The sequence below is a fragment of the Conger conger genome, chromosome 12 (genome assembly GCF_963514075.1).
Source record: "Conger conger chromosome 12, fConCon1.1, whole genome shotgun sequence".
Taxonomy (NCBI): domain Eukaryota; kingdom Metazoa; phylum Chordata; class Actinopteri; order Anguilliformes; family Congridae; genus Conger; species Conger conger.
In genome coordinates this window covers 1629215-1648473 of record NC_083771.1, presented here as the reverse complement: position 1 = coordinate 1648473, position 19259 = coordinate 1629215, and the positions used below count along the sequence as shown (strand labels likewise).

General features: G+C 59.2%; 3 non-coding genes and 3 pseudogenes across 3 annotated transcripts; all 6 read left to right on the top strand.

Annotated features, from left to right (window-relative positions):
* The first annotated feature begins 2862 nt into the window (after positions 1-2862).
* Positions 2863-3042, top strand: LOC133106468 (U2 spliceosomal RNA; annotated as a pseudogene).
* Positions 3043-3398: 356 nt separating this feature from the next.
* On the top strand, positions 3399-3515 carry LOC133105895 (U5 spliceosomal RNA). The gene has a single exon (XR_009704082.1). It is a non-coding gene; the product is annotated as a U5 spliceosomal RNA (small nuclear RNA).
* Positions 3516-9759: 6244 nt separating this feature from the next.
* Positions 9760-9939, top strand: LOC133106476 (U2 spliceosomal RNA; annotated as a pseudogene).
* A 356-nt stretch (positions 9940-10295) lies between these two features.
* Positions 10296-10412, top strand: LOC133105894 (U5 spliceosomal RNA). The gene has a single exon (XR_009704081.1). It is a non-coding gene; the product is annotated as a U5 spliceosomal RNA (small nuclear RNA).
* Positions 10413-16656: 6244 nt separating this feature from the next.
* Positions 16657-16835, top strand: LOC133106461 (U2 spliceosomal RNA; annotated as a pseudogene).
* Positions 16836-17191: 356 nt separating this feature from the next.
* Positions 17192-17308, top strand: LOC133105893 (U5 spliceosomal RNA). Its single transcript, XR_009704080.1, has one exon. It is a non-coding gene; the product is annotated as a U5 spliceosomal RNA (small nuclear RNA).
* Positions 17309-19259: the final 1951 nt, after the last annotated feature.

The following is a 19259-nucleotide window of genomic DNA, read 5'->3' as shown; positions in this document are numbered from 1 at the left end:
AAGAAGTGGCTAGACGCCTTGGCGTATATGCACACCCAGCTCAACAGGGGGAGGGCAGTGAGGTGGGAGGCCTATGAGGGGGCGAAGGAGAGGGTGAGAAGCCTCCTGGAGGGGAGGGCTAAGGCCTTGGCCTTCCAGGGCCGGCTGAGGGAGATGGAGGAGGGGGAGAAGCCCACTGCTTTTTTTTTTCAGGCTGCTGAGGCTCGGAGGAGGGCCGCCGTGATCTCTGGGTTGAAAGGGGAAGCGGGGCTGGAAACGGGGGTCCCGGAGATGCTGGGGATCGCGGAGGGCTTCTTCCGAGACCTTTTCAGCAGGAGAGAGTGCGACCCGGAGGAGCAGGAGGCACTGCTGGGGTGTGTGGTGCCCCGGTTGGGGCGGGAGGAAGGGCAGGCACTGGAGGCGGAGCTCAGTCTGGAGGAGCTGACAGGGGCGCTCCGCTCCATGAGGGAAGGGAAGGCCCCGGGGCATGACGGACTCCCGTGGGATTTCTATAGGGAGTTCTGGGACATCATTGGTCCGGATCTCGTGGAGGTGTTTCAGGCGCTTCTGGAGGGGGGAGCGCTGTCGGCCTCCATGAGAAAGGGAGTGGTGACGCTGCTCCACAAGGGAGGGGACAGGGCTGACCTTAAGAACTGGCGTCCAATCACCCTGCTGACGGCGGACTATAAGCTGCTGGCCAAAGCAGCTGCGGTCCGCCTGAAGCAGGTGATGGACGTCCTGGTCAGCCCTGACCAAACTTGTGGGGTACCGGGGCGGTCCTGCAGCTGGAACCTGGTTCTGCTGCGGGACACAATTGACTGGGTGCGCGATCGGGGCCTTCCTCTGGCGGTGGTCAGCATCGACCAGGAGAAGGCCTTCGATCGGGTGCAGCACGCCTTCCTGTTCCGGGTCCTGCAGCGGATGGGTTTGGGCCCCCGGTTTCTGTCTTGGCTGCGTATGCTGTACAGGGGAGTGTACAGCTGCGTAAGAGTGAATGGGTTTCTGAGCGGGGCTGTGGAGCAAGCGGGGGGGGTGCGGCAGGGGTGCCCAATCTCCCCGCTGCTCTACGTCCTGTTCATGGAGCCCTTCGCGGAGCTGGTGCGTCGGGACCCAGGTGTGGACGGGGTGAGGATCCCAGGGGCCGCAGGGGCCGAGTTGAAGATCCAGCAGTATGCTGATGACACAACAATTTTTGTGTCTTCAACTCGGTCCCTGGCAAGGGTGAGAGTCCTGGTGGACAGGTTTGCGGCAGGGACGGGCTCCAGGGTGAACCTGTCCAAGTCCTCAGTCCTGCTGTGTGGCCGGTGGAGAGAGGAGGTGAGGGACTACGGTGGCTGGGAGCGGTGCCAAGGGGGACTGAAGGTGTTGGGGGTGCGCTTCTTTCCCCAGGGCAGTGGGGAGCGGAACTGGGAAGAACGTATGGCGCTGGTGAGATCACGGCTGGGGGTGTGGGCACGCAGGCGGCTGTCACTGACTGGGAGGGTGGTAGTGGTGAGGGCTGTCCTGCTCCCGCTACTCCTGCATCTGGCCTACGTCTTCCCAGTTCCTGCAAGGCTCAAGGTGGCCCTGACCAGGGCCATGTTCAAGTTTCTGTGGGGAGGGAGGTACGAATATGTACGTCGCGACCTCATGTACATGCCGGTGGACAAGGGGGGTCGCGGCGTGCCGAGAATCCCCCTGAAACTTGACGCGATTTTTACATCGTTCGCGTGTAGGATGGTCCTGGGAAGGGTCCCCCACAAGTGCTACCACTTTGCCCGTTTCCACCTGGCGAACGCGCTGAGGCACTGGGTGCCGCTGACCCACGTGGCTCCACGGGCAGAACAGCAGTCCCCGGCCTATCAGGCAGTGCTGCGCTTCCTTGGGCAGTGCCCGGCTCCAGTGGAGAGGGAGAGCCTTCTCCAGCACAGGTTGCTGTACAACAGCATTGCGGGCAGGCAAGTGGCAGGTCCTGAAGGGGTGCCGCTGAACATCGAGTGGGGCAAGGTGAGCGGGGGGAGGGCACCAGGGGTGGTGCGGGACCTCCACTGGCTGTGCGCGATGGGCAGGCTGTCGGTGCGGGAGGTGCTGCATCGCCATGGGTGCAGTGCCAGCCCACTCTGTCCAAGGGGCTGTGGGCTGGTGGAGTCGGTGGCTCACGCCCTATGGGAGTGCCAGTTCGCAAGGGTGTACTGGGGGTTGGTGCAGGGCCTCCTCAGTGGGGTAGGGCCTGCCTTCACCCTGAGCAGAGAGAGAGTCCTGTACAGGCGGGGGCTGGCAGCAGTGGGAGCCGTGGCTGAGGGTGTAGTGTGGGAGGTGGTAGGGTATGGGAAGTTGGTGCTGTGGGAGGACAGGATGGCAGCAGTGGGGACGAGGCTGAGGGTCTTGACTCCCAGCCAGCTCCATTATAGGTTCTCGGGGAGGGTAGCGGAGAGAATAAGGGGGGATGGGGTGGTGCACGGGTGGGAATGGGTGCGGGAGTACTGGGGAGGCCTGGAAAGGCTCTTCCTCTGGGAGGGGGGTCCCGGGGGAATGTAAAGATGTAAATATGTAAATATAATGTATGTGCTTGGGGTGGTCGGGTTTGGGGTTTGTGGGGTGGGGGGAGGGTGGGGTTTTTCTTGTTGTTTTTGTATTTGGATGGTTTTTGTTGTTGGAGTTGTTTGTTTGGGGTTTTGTAATTAGGGTAAGTGGGGGGTGGGAGGGGGTGGGGTGGGGGGTTGTATGGTTGTTTCGGTTCTGTTTTTTGTTTGGTTTGAAATGTGTTGGTACAGTGGGAATGTGTTGGGACTTTGGGACTTCAGGGGAGGGTGGGGCTTTGAGTTTACAGTCGTTAAGAGGATGTGGTTTGGAATTTGTTTGTTTATTGTTTGTATGTAAATGTAATGAGGTTGGTGCGGACCAATAAATTAATTTAAATACAAAAAAAAATCTGTTCTTATCAGTTTAATATCTGATACGTCCCCTATCAGGGGACTACATATTAAACGGATTTTTGGCACAGGGAGTCGGAGAAGGAGCTTGCTCCGTCCGCTTCAAGCATCGACCCGTTATTGCAGTGCGTTCGGGAACGGTGCGCCTCTCCAAGTTTTGTGCAAAAAAAGGTTGTGTTTTGTTGTCCTTTACTAGGTGGGTGGGTTGCCCTGTTCTTCCCCCTTTTTGTTTGTTTGTTTGTTTGTTTGTTTATTTTGTATGTATGTAAATTGTGTTGTAAATAGGGTGAATATGTGCCCTTGTTGTAAGTGTGCTTGCCTCTGTTTAGCAAAATGATGTAGTTTTCTGTGCGGGACGTAACTGTTTGTTGTCATTGCGCTGTCTCGCTTTTCCCACCTTCCCTCTCGGATTGTCTGTCCGGCCGGCTGGCGGCAGTGGCAACCCCGGGTCAGTGGGAGTGGCTGGGAAGGGGGCCGGAGGCGCCTGGTGCGCTGAAAGGTCACATTTCGCTCGGGTTTCTCTTCAGCACGCACAAATCTTTCGCCTTTTACTAAAGATTTCCGTGGAGAGGAACGCACCTGAGTTTGTGCTATTTTTGGATGCTCCGTCCACAGGGCGGGGCAACTTCGAACGGTTTAAGGACAGACGGCAATGTGCGACAGGTATGCGGGTTGCTTGCGAGTCGCCGACTTGCTCGTTTCTGGCTTATCGCCTGCTTGCCGCGTGCGATCGATGCCCCGCTCGCTAAATAGCTTTGGTCGCTGCCTAGAGAGCAGCTATTCGGTAAGTAACTCGGTAGTAAGTACGTAACAGCGTACTCGGTATGTGTCGAGTGTTTTTGGCGGCTGTGCCTGCCAGTGGAGGACAGTGGATCTTGGTGGGAGGAGCCAGCTGAGTCCGGTCGTTACGGTAGCTCGCCGACCGGCCAGTCAGTGCGTGCGCAGGGTTCTTGGGAAGGCGGGGAGGGGGGCCGGCCCCTGGGCCAGGTGGCGTCTGCCCCGAGCGCGGTCCGGGGCCACCGGGAGGGCGCCGTCGGCAGGGGCCAGTGTGCGGTTATCGCTTCTCGGCCTTTTGGCTAAGATAAAGAGAAGAGGATGGAGACACCAGACGGTGGATTGCCGGCCTATCGGGTGCGGCTGCAGAACACGGTTCGTGTGGAGATGGAGGAGGGAGAGAAACGCAACGGCTTTAATTTGGATTTTTTTGTTGAAAAAGTTTTGAAAGATATTTTGATGGTGGATCGGAAAACGGTGTTTTGTCTGCAGGATTTTTCCCAAAGAGGGTTTTTTGATTTAACTTTTTTTTCGGAAGCGGCGTGTTTTAATTTGCACCGAAAGTTCTTGGAGTGTGAAGGAAATCCGGCGCTACAAGGCATTACGATGCATTTGTTATACACCAAGGCCCTGAGACCTCTTACCGTCCACATGTACAACCCCTTTGTGCGGGAGGAGGACATCTTGGCTTTCCTGCGGAGGTATTGTTCGGAGGTGAAGGAGGCAGTCAAGCTGAAGGACAAGTTTGGCTTCTGGAACGGTAAGAGGCGGTTTTATGTACGTTTTAAGCAAGATCCCTCAGGTGTGGGGGGGATTGCGCATCCACCAGGGGCCTTCTCCATAGGCCCGGACAGAGGCTACCTGGCGTACCCAGGCCAGCCATTGTACTGTAGACGGTGTGGGATGTACGGGCACGTTAAGGCGGTGTGCTCCACCGACCGATGCAGGCACTGTGCATCGACGGAGCACGCGACAAAAGACTGCGTGGCCCCGAAAACATGCAGTCTTTGCGGGAGTGTGGAGCACCTTTTCCGGGCTTGCCCAGAAAGGGTGAGGTCGTTTGCGGCCTTGGTGCAGGGCGAGTTTGGGGCCTACTCTGGGTCTCCTGGAGGTCGAGCACGGCCTAGCACCAAGAAGGCCGGGCGAGAAGCAGGGGAGTCGGCTATGGAGGGAGGGCAGGCTTCGGAGCACGGGGCTGGGCCTTCCAGCACTACAAGCCCAGGCTCTGCGGCGGCCTTGGCCACTAGGCCGGTTCAGGAAGGGGTGGGGCCTGGGGGGCTGGCTCCTGTTCTGGATCCGTCCCTACGTCCTGGGCAGGGGGGCGAGGCCTCAGTCTTGGAGGAGCCACGGAGCGGCGCGGATGGGAGACCGGAGCAGGAAGCAGGTGGATCCAATGAGGTCATGGCGGCTGGGTCTGGGTCTGGGTCGGGACCGGTTTCCGCTGCGCCCCCGAGCTCCGGTCCGGGTCCTGCTCCTAGGTCCGGTCCGGCTCCGGATTCCGGTTCGGGTTCCGGTCCGGGTCCGGATTCCGGTCCGGGTTCCGGTCCGGGTCCGGATTCCGGTCCGGGTTCCGGTCCGGCTAGGAGTTCCGGTTTGGGTCTGGATTCCGGTCCGGTCCGGGCTTTCGCCGCGAGGCCAAGAGATCGGGATCCTGCTCCGGCGCTGGGAGGCATGGATGGGAGGTCCAAGGGTGAGCAGATCTTCGGGCCTTCCTCGCGTCCTGGCCTGGGCTTGGGGCTGGGCGCAGTGGTGATGAAGGCGAGGGCCGTGGCGGAGGAGTCCGGGGTCCCGAGAGAGGGTTCGCCGGAGCTATTCTCCCCCCTGTCTGTGCCTCTTGGTGAGGAGGTCTTGTCCCCGGAGGCGGAGGGAGCGGCTATGTGCACCACGGCGGACCTGCAGACCCCGTTGGCGTGGGGGGACAGCCCTCCTCCAGAGGGGGAGGTGCCGGAGTGGGCGCAGGTGGCAGCGCGGAAGCGGGTTCGCTCGGGGGACGCAAACGGGAGGGAGGCAAAGGCGGGACCGGGCATCCCTCTGCAGAACAGGTTCCTGGCCCTATCGGACTCGGCGGAGGGGGAGGCCCAGGAGGTGGACATTGAGGTGGACCGGGAGGAAGCACCTGGAGCCTCTGCGGCCTTAGTAGGACCGGCAGTCAGCCCGTCTTCCCAGTTTGTGGGCTGGGATGTGGCGGGAATAACAGGGGTGATGGGGATGGAGAAAGGACTCGAGGGAGGGGGGGACTCCTCCGAGAAGGAAGGAGATTGAAGGTAAGGGTGGGTAGGTAAAATAATTTGTTTAAAATAATGGTGTTTAATGTTTTTACTTTGAATGTGCGGGGGTTGCGGAGCTCGGGGAAGAGGCAGGCACTTTTTGCCTCTTTGGCGGCAACAGGTGGAGATGTGTTTTTGTTGCAAGAGGTGCATCTTCGGGACATGGGGGACGTACTTCTCTTTACGAAGGAGTGGACGTGGGGCCCATCGGCGTGGTCGGTGGGCAGCGTTCATGCCGATGGGCTGGGGATCCTTGTAAAGGGAGTAGGGATGGAAGTCCAGGAGTCTGTGGACATTGTGGCGGGGCGGGCAATGTTTACAGACTTGGATTGCGCTTCTTGCAAATTACGGGTGGTTAATGTGTACGGGCCGACTCGGAGTGGGCGGAGGCTGGAGGTTTTCAGGGAGCTGGTGCCCAGTCTGTCCACCTCCAGACGGATCATCCTGGGGGGGGATTTTAATGTGTCGCTGGATGGGGGTGGGGCTAGCGCTGCTGGAGTGGAACATTCAGCGAGAGCGCTGGCAGAGCTGGTCAGGGACCACGGCCTGGTCGACTCCTTTCGGGCAGCACATCCGGCGGCTCCAGGCGTTACCTGGCGTAACTCCAGGGGAGCTGCGAGCCGCCTGGATTACATCTTCGTACCAAAGGAGTGGGCGGGGGTGACCGCCACGCTGCAGCCTTCATGGGCATCGGACCATGACATGCTGCAGGTGGCGGTCCCCATTCCCGACACGCAATGGGGGCCGGGGTACTGGAAGCTGAATACCTCCCTAATAAAATCTAGGGTATTCCAGGAGGCTTTTAGAGGGCTGTATAAGGCCGTGAGGGCTCTGCGGGGCTTGTACCCCACAGCGGTGGAGTGGTGGGAGGCGGCCAAAGGGCGTTTCGGGCTGTTCTGCCGGAACTTTAGCATGGCGCAGCGGCGGAGGGAGCGGGCTGAGGTGAGGAGGTGGTTAGATCTCCTCGCCTATATGCACGCCCAGCTCAACAGGGGGAGGGCAGTGAGGTGGGAGGCGTATGAGGGGGCGAAGGAGAGGGTGAGAAGCCTCCTGGAGGGAAGAGCTAAGGCCTCGGCCTTCCAGGGCCGGCTGAGGGAGATGGAGGAGGGGGAGAAGGCCACCGCATATTTTTTTCAGGCTGCTGAGGCTCGGAGGAGGGCCGCCGTGATCACCGGGTTGAAAGGGGAAGCGGGGCTGGAAACGGGGGTCCCGGAGATGCTGGGGATCGCGGAGGGCTTCTTCCGAGACCTCTTCAGCAGGAGAGAGTGCGACCCGGAGGAGCAGGAGGCACTGCTGGGGTGTGTGGTGCCCCGGTTGGGGCGGGAGGAAGGGCAGGCACTGGAGGCGGAGCTCAGTTTGGAGGAGCTGACAGGGGCGCTCCGCTCCATGAGGGAAGGGAAGTCCCCGGGCCATGACGGACTCCCGTGGGAGTTCTATAGGGAGTTTTGGGACATCATTGGTCCGGATCTCGTGGAGGTATTTCAGGCGCTTCTGGAGGGGGGAGCGCTGTCGGCCTCCATGAGAAAAGGAGTGGTGTCGCTGCTCTTTAAAGGAGGGGACAGGGCTGACCTAAAGAACTGGCGTCCAATCACCCTGCTGACGGCGGACTATAAGCTGCTGGCCAAAGCAGCTGCGGTCCGCCTGAAGCAGGTGATGGACGTCCTGGTCAGCCCTGACCAGACTTGTGGAGTACCGGGGCGGTCCTGCAGCTGGAACCTGGTTCTGCTGCGGGACACAATTGACTGGGTGCGCGATCGGGGCCTTCCTCTGGCGGTGGTCAGCATCGACCAGGAGAAGGCCTTCGATCGGGTGCAGCACGCCTTCCTGTTCCGGGTCCTGCAGCGGATGGGTTTGGGCCCCCGGTTTCTGTCTTGGCTGCGTATGCTGTACAGGGGAGTGTACAGCTGCGTAAGAGTGAATGGGTTTCTGAGCGGGGCTGTGGAGCAAGCAGGGGGGGTGCGGCAGGGGTGCCCAATCTCCCCTCTGCTCTACGTCCTGTTCATGGAGCCCTTTGCGGAGCTGGTGCGCCGGGACCCAGGGTTGGACGGGGTGAGGATCCCAGGGGCTGCAGGGGCCGAGTTGAAAGTCCAGCAGTACGCGGACGACACGACAATTTTTGTGTCGTCGACTCGGTCCCTGGCAAGGGTGAGAGTCCTGGTGGACAGGTTTGCGGCAGGGACGGGCTCCAGGGTGAACCTGTCCAAGTCCTCAGTCCTGCTGTGTGGCCGGTGGAGAGAGGAGGTGAGGGACTACGGTGGCTGGGAGCGGTGCCAGGGGGGACTGAAGGTGTTGGGGGTGCGCTTCTTTCCCCAGGGCAGTGGTGAGCGGAACTGGGAAGAACGTATGGCGCTGGTGAGATCACGGCTGGGGGTGTGGGCACGCAGGCGGCTGTCACTGACTGGGAGGGTGGTAGTGGTGAGGGCTGTCCTGCTCCCACTACTCCTACACTTGGCCTACGTCTTCCCAGTTCCTGCAACGATCAAGGTGGCCCTGACCAGGGCCATGTTCAAGTTTCTGTGGGGAGGGAGGTACGAATATGTGCGTCGCGACCTCATGTACATGCCGGTGGACAAGGGGGGTCGCGGCGTGCCGAGAATCCCCCTGAAACTTGACGCGATTTTTACATCTTTCGCGTGTAGGATGGTCCTGGGAAGGGTCCCCCACAAGTGCTACCACTTCGCCCGTCTCCACCTGGCGACCGCACTGAGGCACTGGGTGCCGCTGACCCACGTGGCTCCACGGGCAGAACAGCAGTCCCCGGCCTATCAGGCAGTGCTGCGCTTCCTTGGGCAGTGCCCGGCTCCAGTGGAGAGGGAGAGCCTTCTCCAGCACAGGCTGCTGTACAACAGCATTGCGGGCAGGCAGGTGGCAGGTCCTGAAGGGGTGCCGCTGAACCTCGAGTGGGGCAAGGTGAGCGGGGGGAGGGCACCAGGGGTGGTGCGGGACCTCCACTGGCTGTGCGCGATGGGCAGGCTGTCGGTGCGGGAGGTGCTGCATCGCCATGGGTGCAGTGCCAGCCCACTCTGTCCAAGGGGCTGTGGGCTGGTGGAGTCGGTGGCGCACGCCCTATGGGAGTGCCAGTTTGCAAGGGTGTACTGGGGGTTGGTGCAGGGCCTCCTCAGGGGGATAGGGCCTGCATTCACCCTGAGCAGAGAGAGAGTCCTGTACAGGCGGGGGCTGGCGGCAGTGGGAGCCGTGGCTGAGGGTGTAGTGTGGGAGGTGGTAGGGTATGGCAAGTGGGTGCTGTGGGAGGACAGGATGGCAGCAGTGGGGATGAGGCTGAGGGTCCTGACTCCCAGCCAGCTCTTCCATAGGTTCTCTGGGAGGGTAGCGGAGAGAATAAGGGGGGATGGGGTGGTGCACGGGTGGGAATGGGTGCGGAAGTACTGGGGAGGCCTGGAAAGGCTCTTCCTCTGGGAGGGGGGTCCTGGGAATATGTAAGCATGTAAATAGAATGTATGTGATTGGGGTGGTTGGGTTCGGGGTTTGTGGGGTGGGGTGGGGTGGGGTGGGGTGGGGAGGGTGGAGGGTGGGGTTCTTCTTGTTGTTTTTGTATTTGTATTGTTTTTGTTGTTGGAGTTGTTTGTTTGGGGTTTTGTAATTAGGGTAAGTGGGGGGTGGGAGGGGGTGGGGTGGGGGGTTGTATGGTTGTTTCGGTTCTGTTTTTGTTTGGTTTGAAATGTGTTGATACAGTGGGAATGTGTTGGGACTTTGGGACTTCAGGGGAGGGTGGGGTTTTGAGTTTACAGTTGTTAAGAGGATGTGGTTTGGAATTTGTTTGTTTATTGTTTGTATGAAAATGTAATGAGGTTGGTGTGGACCAATAAATTAATTTAAATACAAAAAAAAAAAAATCTGTTCTTATCAGTTTAATATCTGATACGTCCCCTATCAGGGGACTACATATTAAACGGATTTTTGGCACAGGGAGTCGGAGAAGGAGCTTGCTCCGTCCGCTTCAAGCATCGACCCGTTATTGCAGTGCGTTCGGGAACGGTGCGCCTCTCCAAGTTTTGTGCAAAAAAAGGTTGTGTTTTGTTGTCCTTTACTAGGTGGGTGGGTTGCCCTGTTCTTCCCCCTTTTTGTTTGTTTGTTTGTTTGTTTGTTTATTTTGTATGTATGTAAATTGTGTTGTAAATAGGGTGAATATGTGCCCTTGTTGTAAGTGTGCTTGCCTCTGTTTAGCAAAATGATGTAGTTTTCTGTGCGGGACGTAACTGTTTGTTGTCATTGCGCTGTCTCGCTTTTCCCACCTTCCCTCTCGGATTGTCTGTCCGGCCGGCTGGCGGCAGTGGCAACCCCGGGTCAGTGGGAGTGGCTGGGAAGGGGGCCGGAGGCGCCTGGTGCGCTGAAAGGTCACATTTCGCTCGGGTTTCTCTTCAGCACGCACAAATCTTTCGCCTTTTACTAAAGATTTCCGTGGAGAGGAACGCACCTGAGTTTGTGCTATTTTTGGATGCTCCGTCCACAGGGCGGGGCAACTTCGAACGGTTTAAGGACAGACGGCAATGTGCGACAGGTATGCGGGTTGCTTGCGAGTCGCCGACTTGCTCGTTTCTGGCTTATCGCCTGCTTGCCGCGTGCGATCGATGCCCCGCTCGCTAAATAGCTTTGGTCGCTGCCTAGAGAGCAGCTATTCGGTAAGTAACTCGGTAGTAAGTACGTAACAGCGTACTCGGTATGTGTCGAGTGTTTTTGGCGGCTGTGCCTGCCAGTGGAGGACAGTGGATCTTGGTGGGAGGAGCCAGCTGAGTCCGGTCGTTACGGTAGCTCGCCGACCGGCCAGTCAGTGCGTGCGCAGGGTTCTTGGGAAGGCGGGGAGGGGGGCCGGCCCCTGGGCCAGGTGGCGTCTGCCCCGAGCGCGGTCCGGGGCCACCGGGAGGGCGCCGTCGGCAGGGGCCAGTGTGCGGTTATCGCTTCTCGGCCTTTTGGCAAAGATAAAGACGGGAAGAGGATTGGAACGCCGGAAGGTGACGTGCCGACCCACAGGGTGCGGCTGAGGAACACGGTTCGGGTGGAGATGGAGGACGGAGAGAGGAGGAAAGGTTTCACTTTGGATTTTTTTGTGAAGAACATCTTGAAGGAGTTACTAAGGGTTGACAGCGAGACAGTTTTTTGCCTCCAGGATTTTTCCCCACGAGGGTTTTTTGATTTAACGTTTGTGTCAGAAGCCGCCTGCTACAACCTGCACCAGAAATTTGTGGAACACAAAGAGGACCCGGCACTGCAAGGGATTACCGTCCATTTGCTATACAACAAGGCCCTGCGACCCCTGATGATCCACCTCTACAACCCCTTTGTTCGGGAGGAGGACATCCTGGCCTTCCTGCTCAGGTACTGTTCAGATGTGAGGGAGGGGGTGAAATTGAAAGACAGATTTGGTTTTTGGAACGGGAAAAGACGTTTTAATGTCCGTTTTAAGCAGGATCCTTCAGGGGTGGGGGGGGTAGCACATCCTCCTGGGGCCTTCTCCATAGGCCCGGACAGGGGCTACCTGGTATACCCAGGGCAACCTTTGTACTGTCGTAGGTGTGGATTGTATGGGCATGTTAAGGCGGTGTGCTCCACTGACCGATGTAGGCATTGTGCATCGGCGGAGCATGCTACAAGAGACTGTGTGGCCCCGAAAATGTGCAGTCTTTGCGGGAGTGTGGAGCACCTTTTCCGGGCCTGCCCAGAAAGGGTGAGGTCGTTTGCGGCCCTGGTGCAGGGTGAGGTTGGGGCCTACTCTGGGCCTCCTGGAGGTCAAGCACGGCCTAGCACCAGGAAGGCCGGGCGAGAAGCAGGGGAGTCGGCTACGGAGGGAGGGCAGGCTTCGGAGCACGGGGCTGGGCCTTCCAGCACTACTAGCCCAGGCTCTGCGGCGGCCTTGGCCACTAGGCCGGATCAGGAAGGGGTGGGGCCTGGTGGGCTGGCTCCGGTTCCGGAACCATCCCTGCATCCTGGGCACAGGAGCGAGACCTCAGCTTTGGAGGAGCCACGGAGGGGCGCGGAGGGGAGTACAGAGCAAGAGGCAAGGGGGTCCAGTGAGACCATGGAGGCTTGGTCTGGGTCGGGTCCGGCTTCCGGTCGGGCTCCGGTTTCCGGTCCGGGTCTGGCTTTGGGTTCCGGTCCGGCTCCGGGTTCCGGTCCGGCTCCGGATTCCGTGCGGGCTCCGGGTTCCGGCCCGGGTCCGGCTCTGGGGTCCGGTCCGGCTTCGGATTCCGGTTCGGGTTCCGGTCCGGCTCCGGATTCCGGTTCGGGTTCCGGTCCGGCTCCGGGTTCTGGTCCGGTTCCGGGTTCCGGTCTGGGTCCGGATTCCGGTCCGGTCCGGGCCTACTCACCGGGGCAGATCTTCGGGCCTTCCTCGCGTCCTGGCCTGGGTTTGGGGCTTGGGGCAGTGGTGATGAAGGCGAGGGTCTGGGCGGAGGAGTCCGGAGTCCCAAGAGAGGGTTCGCCGGAGCTATTTTCCCCTTTGTCGGTGCCTCCTGTGGAGGAGGTTTTGTCCCCGGAGGCGGAGGGAGCGGCTATGTGCACCACTGCGGACCTGCAGACCCCGTTGGCGTGGGGGGACAGCCCTCCTCCAGAGGGAGAGGTGCCGGAGTGGGCGCAGGTGGCAGCACGGAAGCGGGTTCGCTCGGGGGACACGAACGGGAGAGAAGCAAAGGCAGGACCGGGCATCCCTCTGCAGAACAGGTTCCTGGCCCTTTCAGACTCGGCGGAGGGGGAGGCCCAGGAGGTGGACATTGAGGTGGACCTGGAGGAGGCATCCGGAGCCTCTGCGGCCTCAGCGGGACCGGCAGTCAGCCCGGCTTCCCAGTTTGCAGGCTGGGATGTGGCGGGGATCACAGGGGTGATGGGGATGGAGAAAGGACTCGAGGGAGGGGGGGACTCCTCTGAGAAGGAAGGGGATTGAAGGTCAGTAAAAAAATTTTTGTTTAAAAAATGGTGGTAAATGTAATCACTTTGAATGTGCGGGGTTTGAGAAACTCGGGGAAGAGGCAGGCACTTTTTGCCTCTTTAGCGGCGACAAGAGGGAAGGTTTTTTTGTTACAGGAGGTGCACCTTCGGGACATGGGGGATGTACTGGGTTTCTCAGAGGAGTGGACGTGGGGCCCATCGGCGTGGTCGGTGGGCAGCGTTCATGCCGATGGGCTGGGGATTTTGGTGAAGGGCGCTGATATGGAAATCCAGGAGTCTGTGGACATTGTGGCGGGGCGGGCGATGTACGCAGACGTTAATCAGGGTCCTTTTAAAATAAGAATTTTTAATGTGTACGGGCCAACTCGGAGTGGGCGGAGGCTGGAGGTTTTTAGGGAGCTGGTGCCCAGTCTGTCCACCTCCAGGCGGATAATCCTGGGGGGGGACTTTAATGTGTCGCTGGATGGGGGTGGGGCTAGCGCTGCTGGGGGGGGGGATTATTCGGCAAGAGCGCTGGCGGAGTTGGTCAGGGATTACGGCCTGGTCGACTCCTTCCGGGCGGCACATCCGGCGGCTCCAGGCTTTACCTGGCGGAATTCCAGGGGAGCTGCGAGCCGCCTGGACTACATTTTTGTGCCGAAGGAGTGGGTGGGGGTGACCGCCACGCTGCAGCCTTCATGGGCATCTGACCATGACATGCTGCAGGTGGCGGTCCCCATTCCCAACACGCAATGGGGGCCAGGCTACTGGAAATTGAATACCTCCCTAATGAAATCCAGGGCGTTCCAGGAGGCCTTTCGAGGCTTTTATAAGGCCGTGAGGGCACTGCGGGGGTTCTACTCCACAGTGGTAGACTGGTGGGAGGCGGCAAAAGTGCGTTTCGGCCTTTTTTGCCAAAGGTACAGCATGGCGCAGCGGCGGAGGGAGCGGACGGAGGTGAAGAAGTGGCTGGACGCCTTGGCGTATATGCACACCCAGCTCAACAGGGGGAGGGCAGTGAGGTGGGAGGCCTATGAGGGGGCGAAGGAGAGGGTGAGAAGCCTCCTGGAGGGGAGGGCTAAGGCCTTGGCCTTCCAGGGCCGGCTGAGGGAGATGGAGGAGGGGGAGAAGCCCACTGCTTTTTTTTTTCAGGCTGCTGAGGCTCGGAGGAAGGCCGCCGTGATCTCTGGGTTGAAAGGGGAAGCGGGGCTGGAAACGGGGGTCCCGGAGATGCTGGGGATCGCGGAGGGCTTCTTCCGAGACCTTTTCAGCAGGAGAGAGTGCGACCCGGAGGAGCAGGAGGCACTGCTGGGGTGTGTGGTGCCCCGGTTGGGGCGGGAGGAAGGGCAGGCACTGGAGGCGGAGCTCAGTCTGGAGGAGCTGACAGGGGCGCTCCGCTCCATGAGGGAAGGGAGGGCCCCGGGGCATGACGGACTCCCGTGGGACTTCTACAGGGAGTTTTGGGACATCATTGGTCCGGATCTCATGGAGGTCTTTCAGGCGCTTCTGGAGGGGGGAGCGCTGTCGGCCTCCATGAGAAAGGGAGTGGTGACGCTGCTCCACAAGGGAGGGGACAGGGCTGACCTTAAGAACTGGCGTCCAATCACCCTGCTGACGGCGGACTATAAGCTGCTGGCCAAAGCAGCTGCGGTCCGCCTGAAGCAGGTGATGGACGTCCTGGTCAGCCCTGACCAAACTTGTGGGGTACCTGGGCGGTCCTGCAGCTGGAACCTGGTTCTGCTGCGGGACACAATTGACTGGGTGCGCGATCGGGGCCTTCCTCTGGCGGTGGTCAGCATCGACCAGGAGAAGGCCTTCGATCGGGTGCAGCACGCCTTCCTGTTCCGGGTCCTGCAGCGGATGGGTTTGGGCCCTCGGTTTCTGTCTTGGCTGCGTATGCTGTACAGGGGAGTGTACAGCTGCGTAAGAGTGAATGGGTTTCTGAGCGGGGCTGTGGAGCAAGCGGGGGGGGTGCGGCAGGGGTGCCCAATCTCCCCGCTGCTCTACGTCCTGTTCATGGAGCCCTTTGCGGAGCTGGTGCGCCGGGACCCAGGGGTGGACGGGGTGAGGATCCCAGGGGCTGCAGGGGCCGAGTTGAAAATCCAGCAGTACGCGGACGACACGACAATTTTTGTGTCGTCGACTCGGTCCCTGGCAAGGGTGAGAGTCCTGGTGGACAGGTTTGCGGCAGGGACGGGCTCCAGGGTGAACCTGTCCAAGTCCTCAGTCCTGCTGTGTGGCCGGTGGAGAGAGGAGGTGAGGGACTACGGTGGCTGGGAGCGGTGCCAGGGGGGACTGAAGGTGTTGGGGGTGCGCTTCTTTCCCCAGGGCAGTGGTGAGCGGAACTGGGAAGAACGTATGGCGCTGGTGAGATCACGGCTGGGGGTGTGGGCACGCAGGCGGCTGTCACTGACTGGGAGGGTGGTAGTGGTGAGGGCTGTCCTGCTCCCACTACTCCTACACTTGGCCTACGTCTTCCCAGTTCCTGCAACGATCAAGGTGGCCCTGACCAGGGCCATGTTCAAGTTTCTGTGGGGAGGGAGGTACGAATATGTGCGTCGCGACCTCATGTACATGCCGGTGGACAAGGGGGGTCGCGGCGTGCCGAGAATCCCCCTGAAACTTGACGCGATTTTTACATCTTTCGCGTGTAGGATGGTCCTGGGAAGGGTCCCCCACAAGTGCTACCACTTCGCCCGTCTCCACCTGGCGACCGCACTGAGGCACTGGGTGCCGCTGACCCACGTGGCTCCACGGGCAGAACAGCAGTCCCCGGCCTATCAGGCAGTGCTGCGCTTCCTTGGGCAGTGCCCGGCTCCAGTGGAGAGGGAGAGCCTTCTCCAGCACAGGCTGCTGTACAACAGCATTGCGGGCAGGCAGGTGGCAGGTCCTGAAGGGGTGCCGCTGAACCTCGAGTGGGGCAAGGTGAGCGGGGGGAGGGCACCAGGGGTGGTGCGGGACCTCCACTGGCTGTGCGCGATGGGCAGGCTGTCGGTGCGGGAGGTGCTGCAGCGCCATGGGTGCAGTGCCAGTCCACTCTGTCCAAGGGGCTGTGGGCTGGTGGAGTCGGTGGCGCACGCCCTATGGGAGTGCCAGTTTGCAAGGGTGTACTGGGGGTTGGTGCAGGGCCTCCTCAGTGGGGTAGGGCCGGCCTTCACCCTGAGCAGAGAGAGAGTCCTGTACAGGCGGGGGCTGGCGGCAGTGGGAGCCGTGGCTGAGGGTGTAGTGTGGGAGGTGGTAGGGTATGGCAAGTGGGTGCTGTGGGAGGACAGGATGGCAGCAGTGGGGATGAGGCTGAGGGTCCTGACTCCCAGCCAGCTCTTCCATAGGTTCTCTGGGAGGGTAGCGGAGAGAATAAGGGGGGATGGGGTGGTGCACGGGTGGGAATGGGTGCGGAAGTACTGGGGAGGCCTGGAAAGGCTCTTCCTCTGGGAGGGGGGTCCTGGGAATATGTAAGCATGTAAATAGAATGTATGTGATTGGGGTGGTTGGGTTCGGGGTTTGTGGGGTGGGGTGGGGTGGGGTGGGGTGGGGAGGGGGGAGGGTGGAGGGTGGGGTTCTTCTTGTTGTTTTTGTATTTGTATTGTTTTTGTTGTTGGAGTTGTTTGTTTGGGGTTTTGTAATTAGGGTAAGTGGGGGGTGGGAGGGGGTGGGGTGGGGGGTTGTATGGTTGTTTCGGTTCTGTTTTTGTTTGGTTTGAAATGTGTTGATACAGTGGGAATGTGTTGGGACTTTGGGACTTCAGGGGAGGGTGGGGTTTTGAGTTTACAGTTGTTAAGAGGATGTGGATTGGAATTTGTTTGTTTATTGTTTGTATGAAAATGTAATGAGGTTGGTGTGGACCAATAAATTAATTTAAATACAAAAAAAATCTGTTCTTATCAGTTTAATATCTGATACGTCCCCTATCAGGGGACTACATATTAAACGGATTTTTGGCACAGGGAGTCGGAGAAGGAGCTTGCTCCGTCCGCTTCAAGCATCGACCCGTTATTGCAGTGCGTTCGGGAACGGTGCGCCTCTCCAAGTTTTGTGCAAAAAAAGGTTGTGTTTTGTTGTCCTTTACTAGGTGGGTGGGTTGCCCTGTTCTTCCCCCTTTTTGTTTGTTTGTTTGTTTGTTTGTTTATTTTGTATGTATGTAAATTGTGTTGTAAATAGGGTGAATATGTGCCCTTGTTGTAAGTGTGCTTGCCTCTGTTTAGCAAAATGATGTAGTTTTCTGTGCGGGACGTAACTGTTTGTTGTCATTGCGCTGTCTCGCTTTTCCCACCTTCCCTCTCGGATTGTCTGTCCGGCCGGCTGGCGGCAGTGGCAACCCCGGGTCAGTGGGAGTGGCTGGGAAGGGGGCCGGAGGCGCCTGGTGCGCTGAAAGGTCACATTTCGCTCGGGTTTCTCTTCAGCACGCACAAATCTTTCGCCTTTTACTAAAGATTTCCGTGGAGAGGAACGCACCTGAGTTTGTGCTATTTTTGGATGCTCCGTCCACAGGGCGGGGCAACTTCGAACGGTTTAAGGACAGACGGCAATGTGCGACAGGTATGCGGGTTGCTTGCGAGTCGCCGACTTGCTCGTTTCTGGCTTATCGCCTGCTTGCCGCGTGCGATCGATGCCCCGCTCGCTAAATAGCTTTGGTCGCTGCCTAGAGAGCAGCTATTCGGTAAGTAACTCGGTAGTAAGTACGTAACAGCGTACTCGGTATGTGTCGAGTGTTTTTGGCGGCTGTGCCTGCCAGTGGAGGACAGTGGATCTTGGTGGGAGGAGCCAGCTGAGTCCGGTCGTTACGGTAGCTCGCCGACCGGCCAGTCAGTGCGTGCGCAGGGTTCTTGGGAAGGCGGGGAGGGGGGCCGGCCCCTGGGCCAGGTGGCGTCTGCCCCGAGCGCGGTCCGGGGCCACCGGGAGGGCGCCGTCGGCAGGGGCCAGTGTGCGGTTATCGCTTCTCGGCCTTTTGGCTAAGATAGGCGGTCAAATTGCTGCGTGGTCAAGGATTCGTCCGTTGAGGAGATTGTTTTGTTGAATTTAAAAAAAAAGTTTGTTCCTGAGATTGAAGACATCAAGGTAAGTGATTTATTGATTGGGGTGATTTAAGGGTTTGAGCCCTTCGGGGCTGGGCAAGAGCCCGGGGGTGTTTTTTTTTGGTTAACAATTTTGAGCAAGAAACGTGTAATTTGTGTGTTGGGTGGTTATTGTGGGGTTGGTCTGTAACTGACCTTTTTTTTGAGAATGTCTGCTGCCAGGGTGGGCACGCGCAGGCATTGCTGTGTTAGGTTCTGTTTGAGGGAAAAAGATGGAAAGCTGTTGCAGCTGTCCCGCCTTGATTTTTCAAGGAAATTTATAAGGGGAGTGCTGGGTTTCACTGCAGCTGAAATTAACTGCCTTGTGGTTCTCCCGCAAGGGAAAGGTTTTGACCTCTCTTTTAAGACGTCTCAGCAACTTGCCTCGTTCTGGGCAAAGTATGAGACGGTTAAGGAGAGATTGGACATGTTCAATGTGGAGAGGCTTACGGATGATAGCCTAAAAGTGGCTATTGTCCGTATGTTTAACGAGACTGTGGAGGAATCGGACATTGTCACCTGGCTTTCTCGGTATTGCCAGGTGAGAGGTTCCCCACTCAAAGTAATGGATGTGGACGGCATTTGGACCTGCGTTTGGCGCGTGCCAATTAAGCTAAACGAGGACCCATCAGGGTTCAGTGGGATGCGCCACCTGCCGACACTAATTGTGCTGGGTGAGAACAGGGGGCTGATATATTATCAGGGTCAGCCCAAGCTGTGCCGCAGGTGTGGCCAATATGGCCACCTGATTGAGGCCTGTAGAGTGGTGGTGTGTGGTAAGTGCAGGGAGGTGGGGCACCAGGCCACTGAATGCACAACAGGGAGGAAGTGCAACCTTTGTGGGGAGAATACCCACCTGTTTCGGGACTGCCCGGATTCCTTTGCAAACAGAACAAAGGCTTTCCGGGCAGCCAGCAAAGAGCAAAGGGAGCGAGAGACACAAGGGGAACAGGGAGGAGAGAAGGGGAGGACTGAGGAGGGGGAGGAGCAGGTAGGAGAGAAGGGGAGGTCTGAGGAGGGGGAGGGGCAGGGAGGAGAGAAGGGGAGGTCTGAGGAGGGGGAGGGGCAGGGAGAAGGGGTAGGGAGGACAGAGGAGGGGGAGGAGCAGGGTGAGGAGGTAGGGAAGACTGAGGGAGAGGCCCAGGGAGAAGGGCAGGAAGTGGAGGAGAAGAACAGCAAGGCCCAGGAGGGGGCAGGAGAGAAGGGTAAAGAAGGGGGTGAAGTGGCCCAGGGCAAGGGTATGGAAGACAAGGAGAGAGAGGAAGGGGTAGAAGAGAGGGAGGTCATGGCTGGGGAGTCCAGCGGGGCCACGGTGGAGCGGAGGGTAGGGAAAAAGGACAAGAAGAGGCAGGAAGGGGAAGGGGGCGACCAGGGAAGTCTGGTTTTGTTTCCAGAAG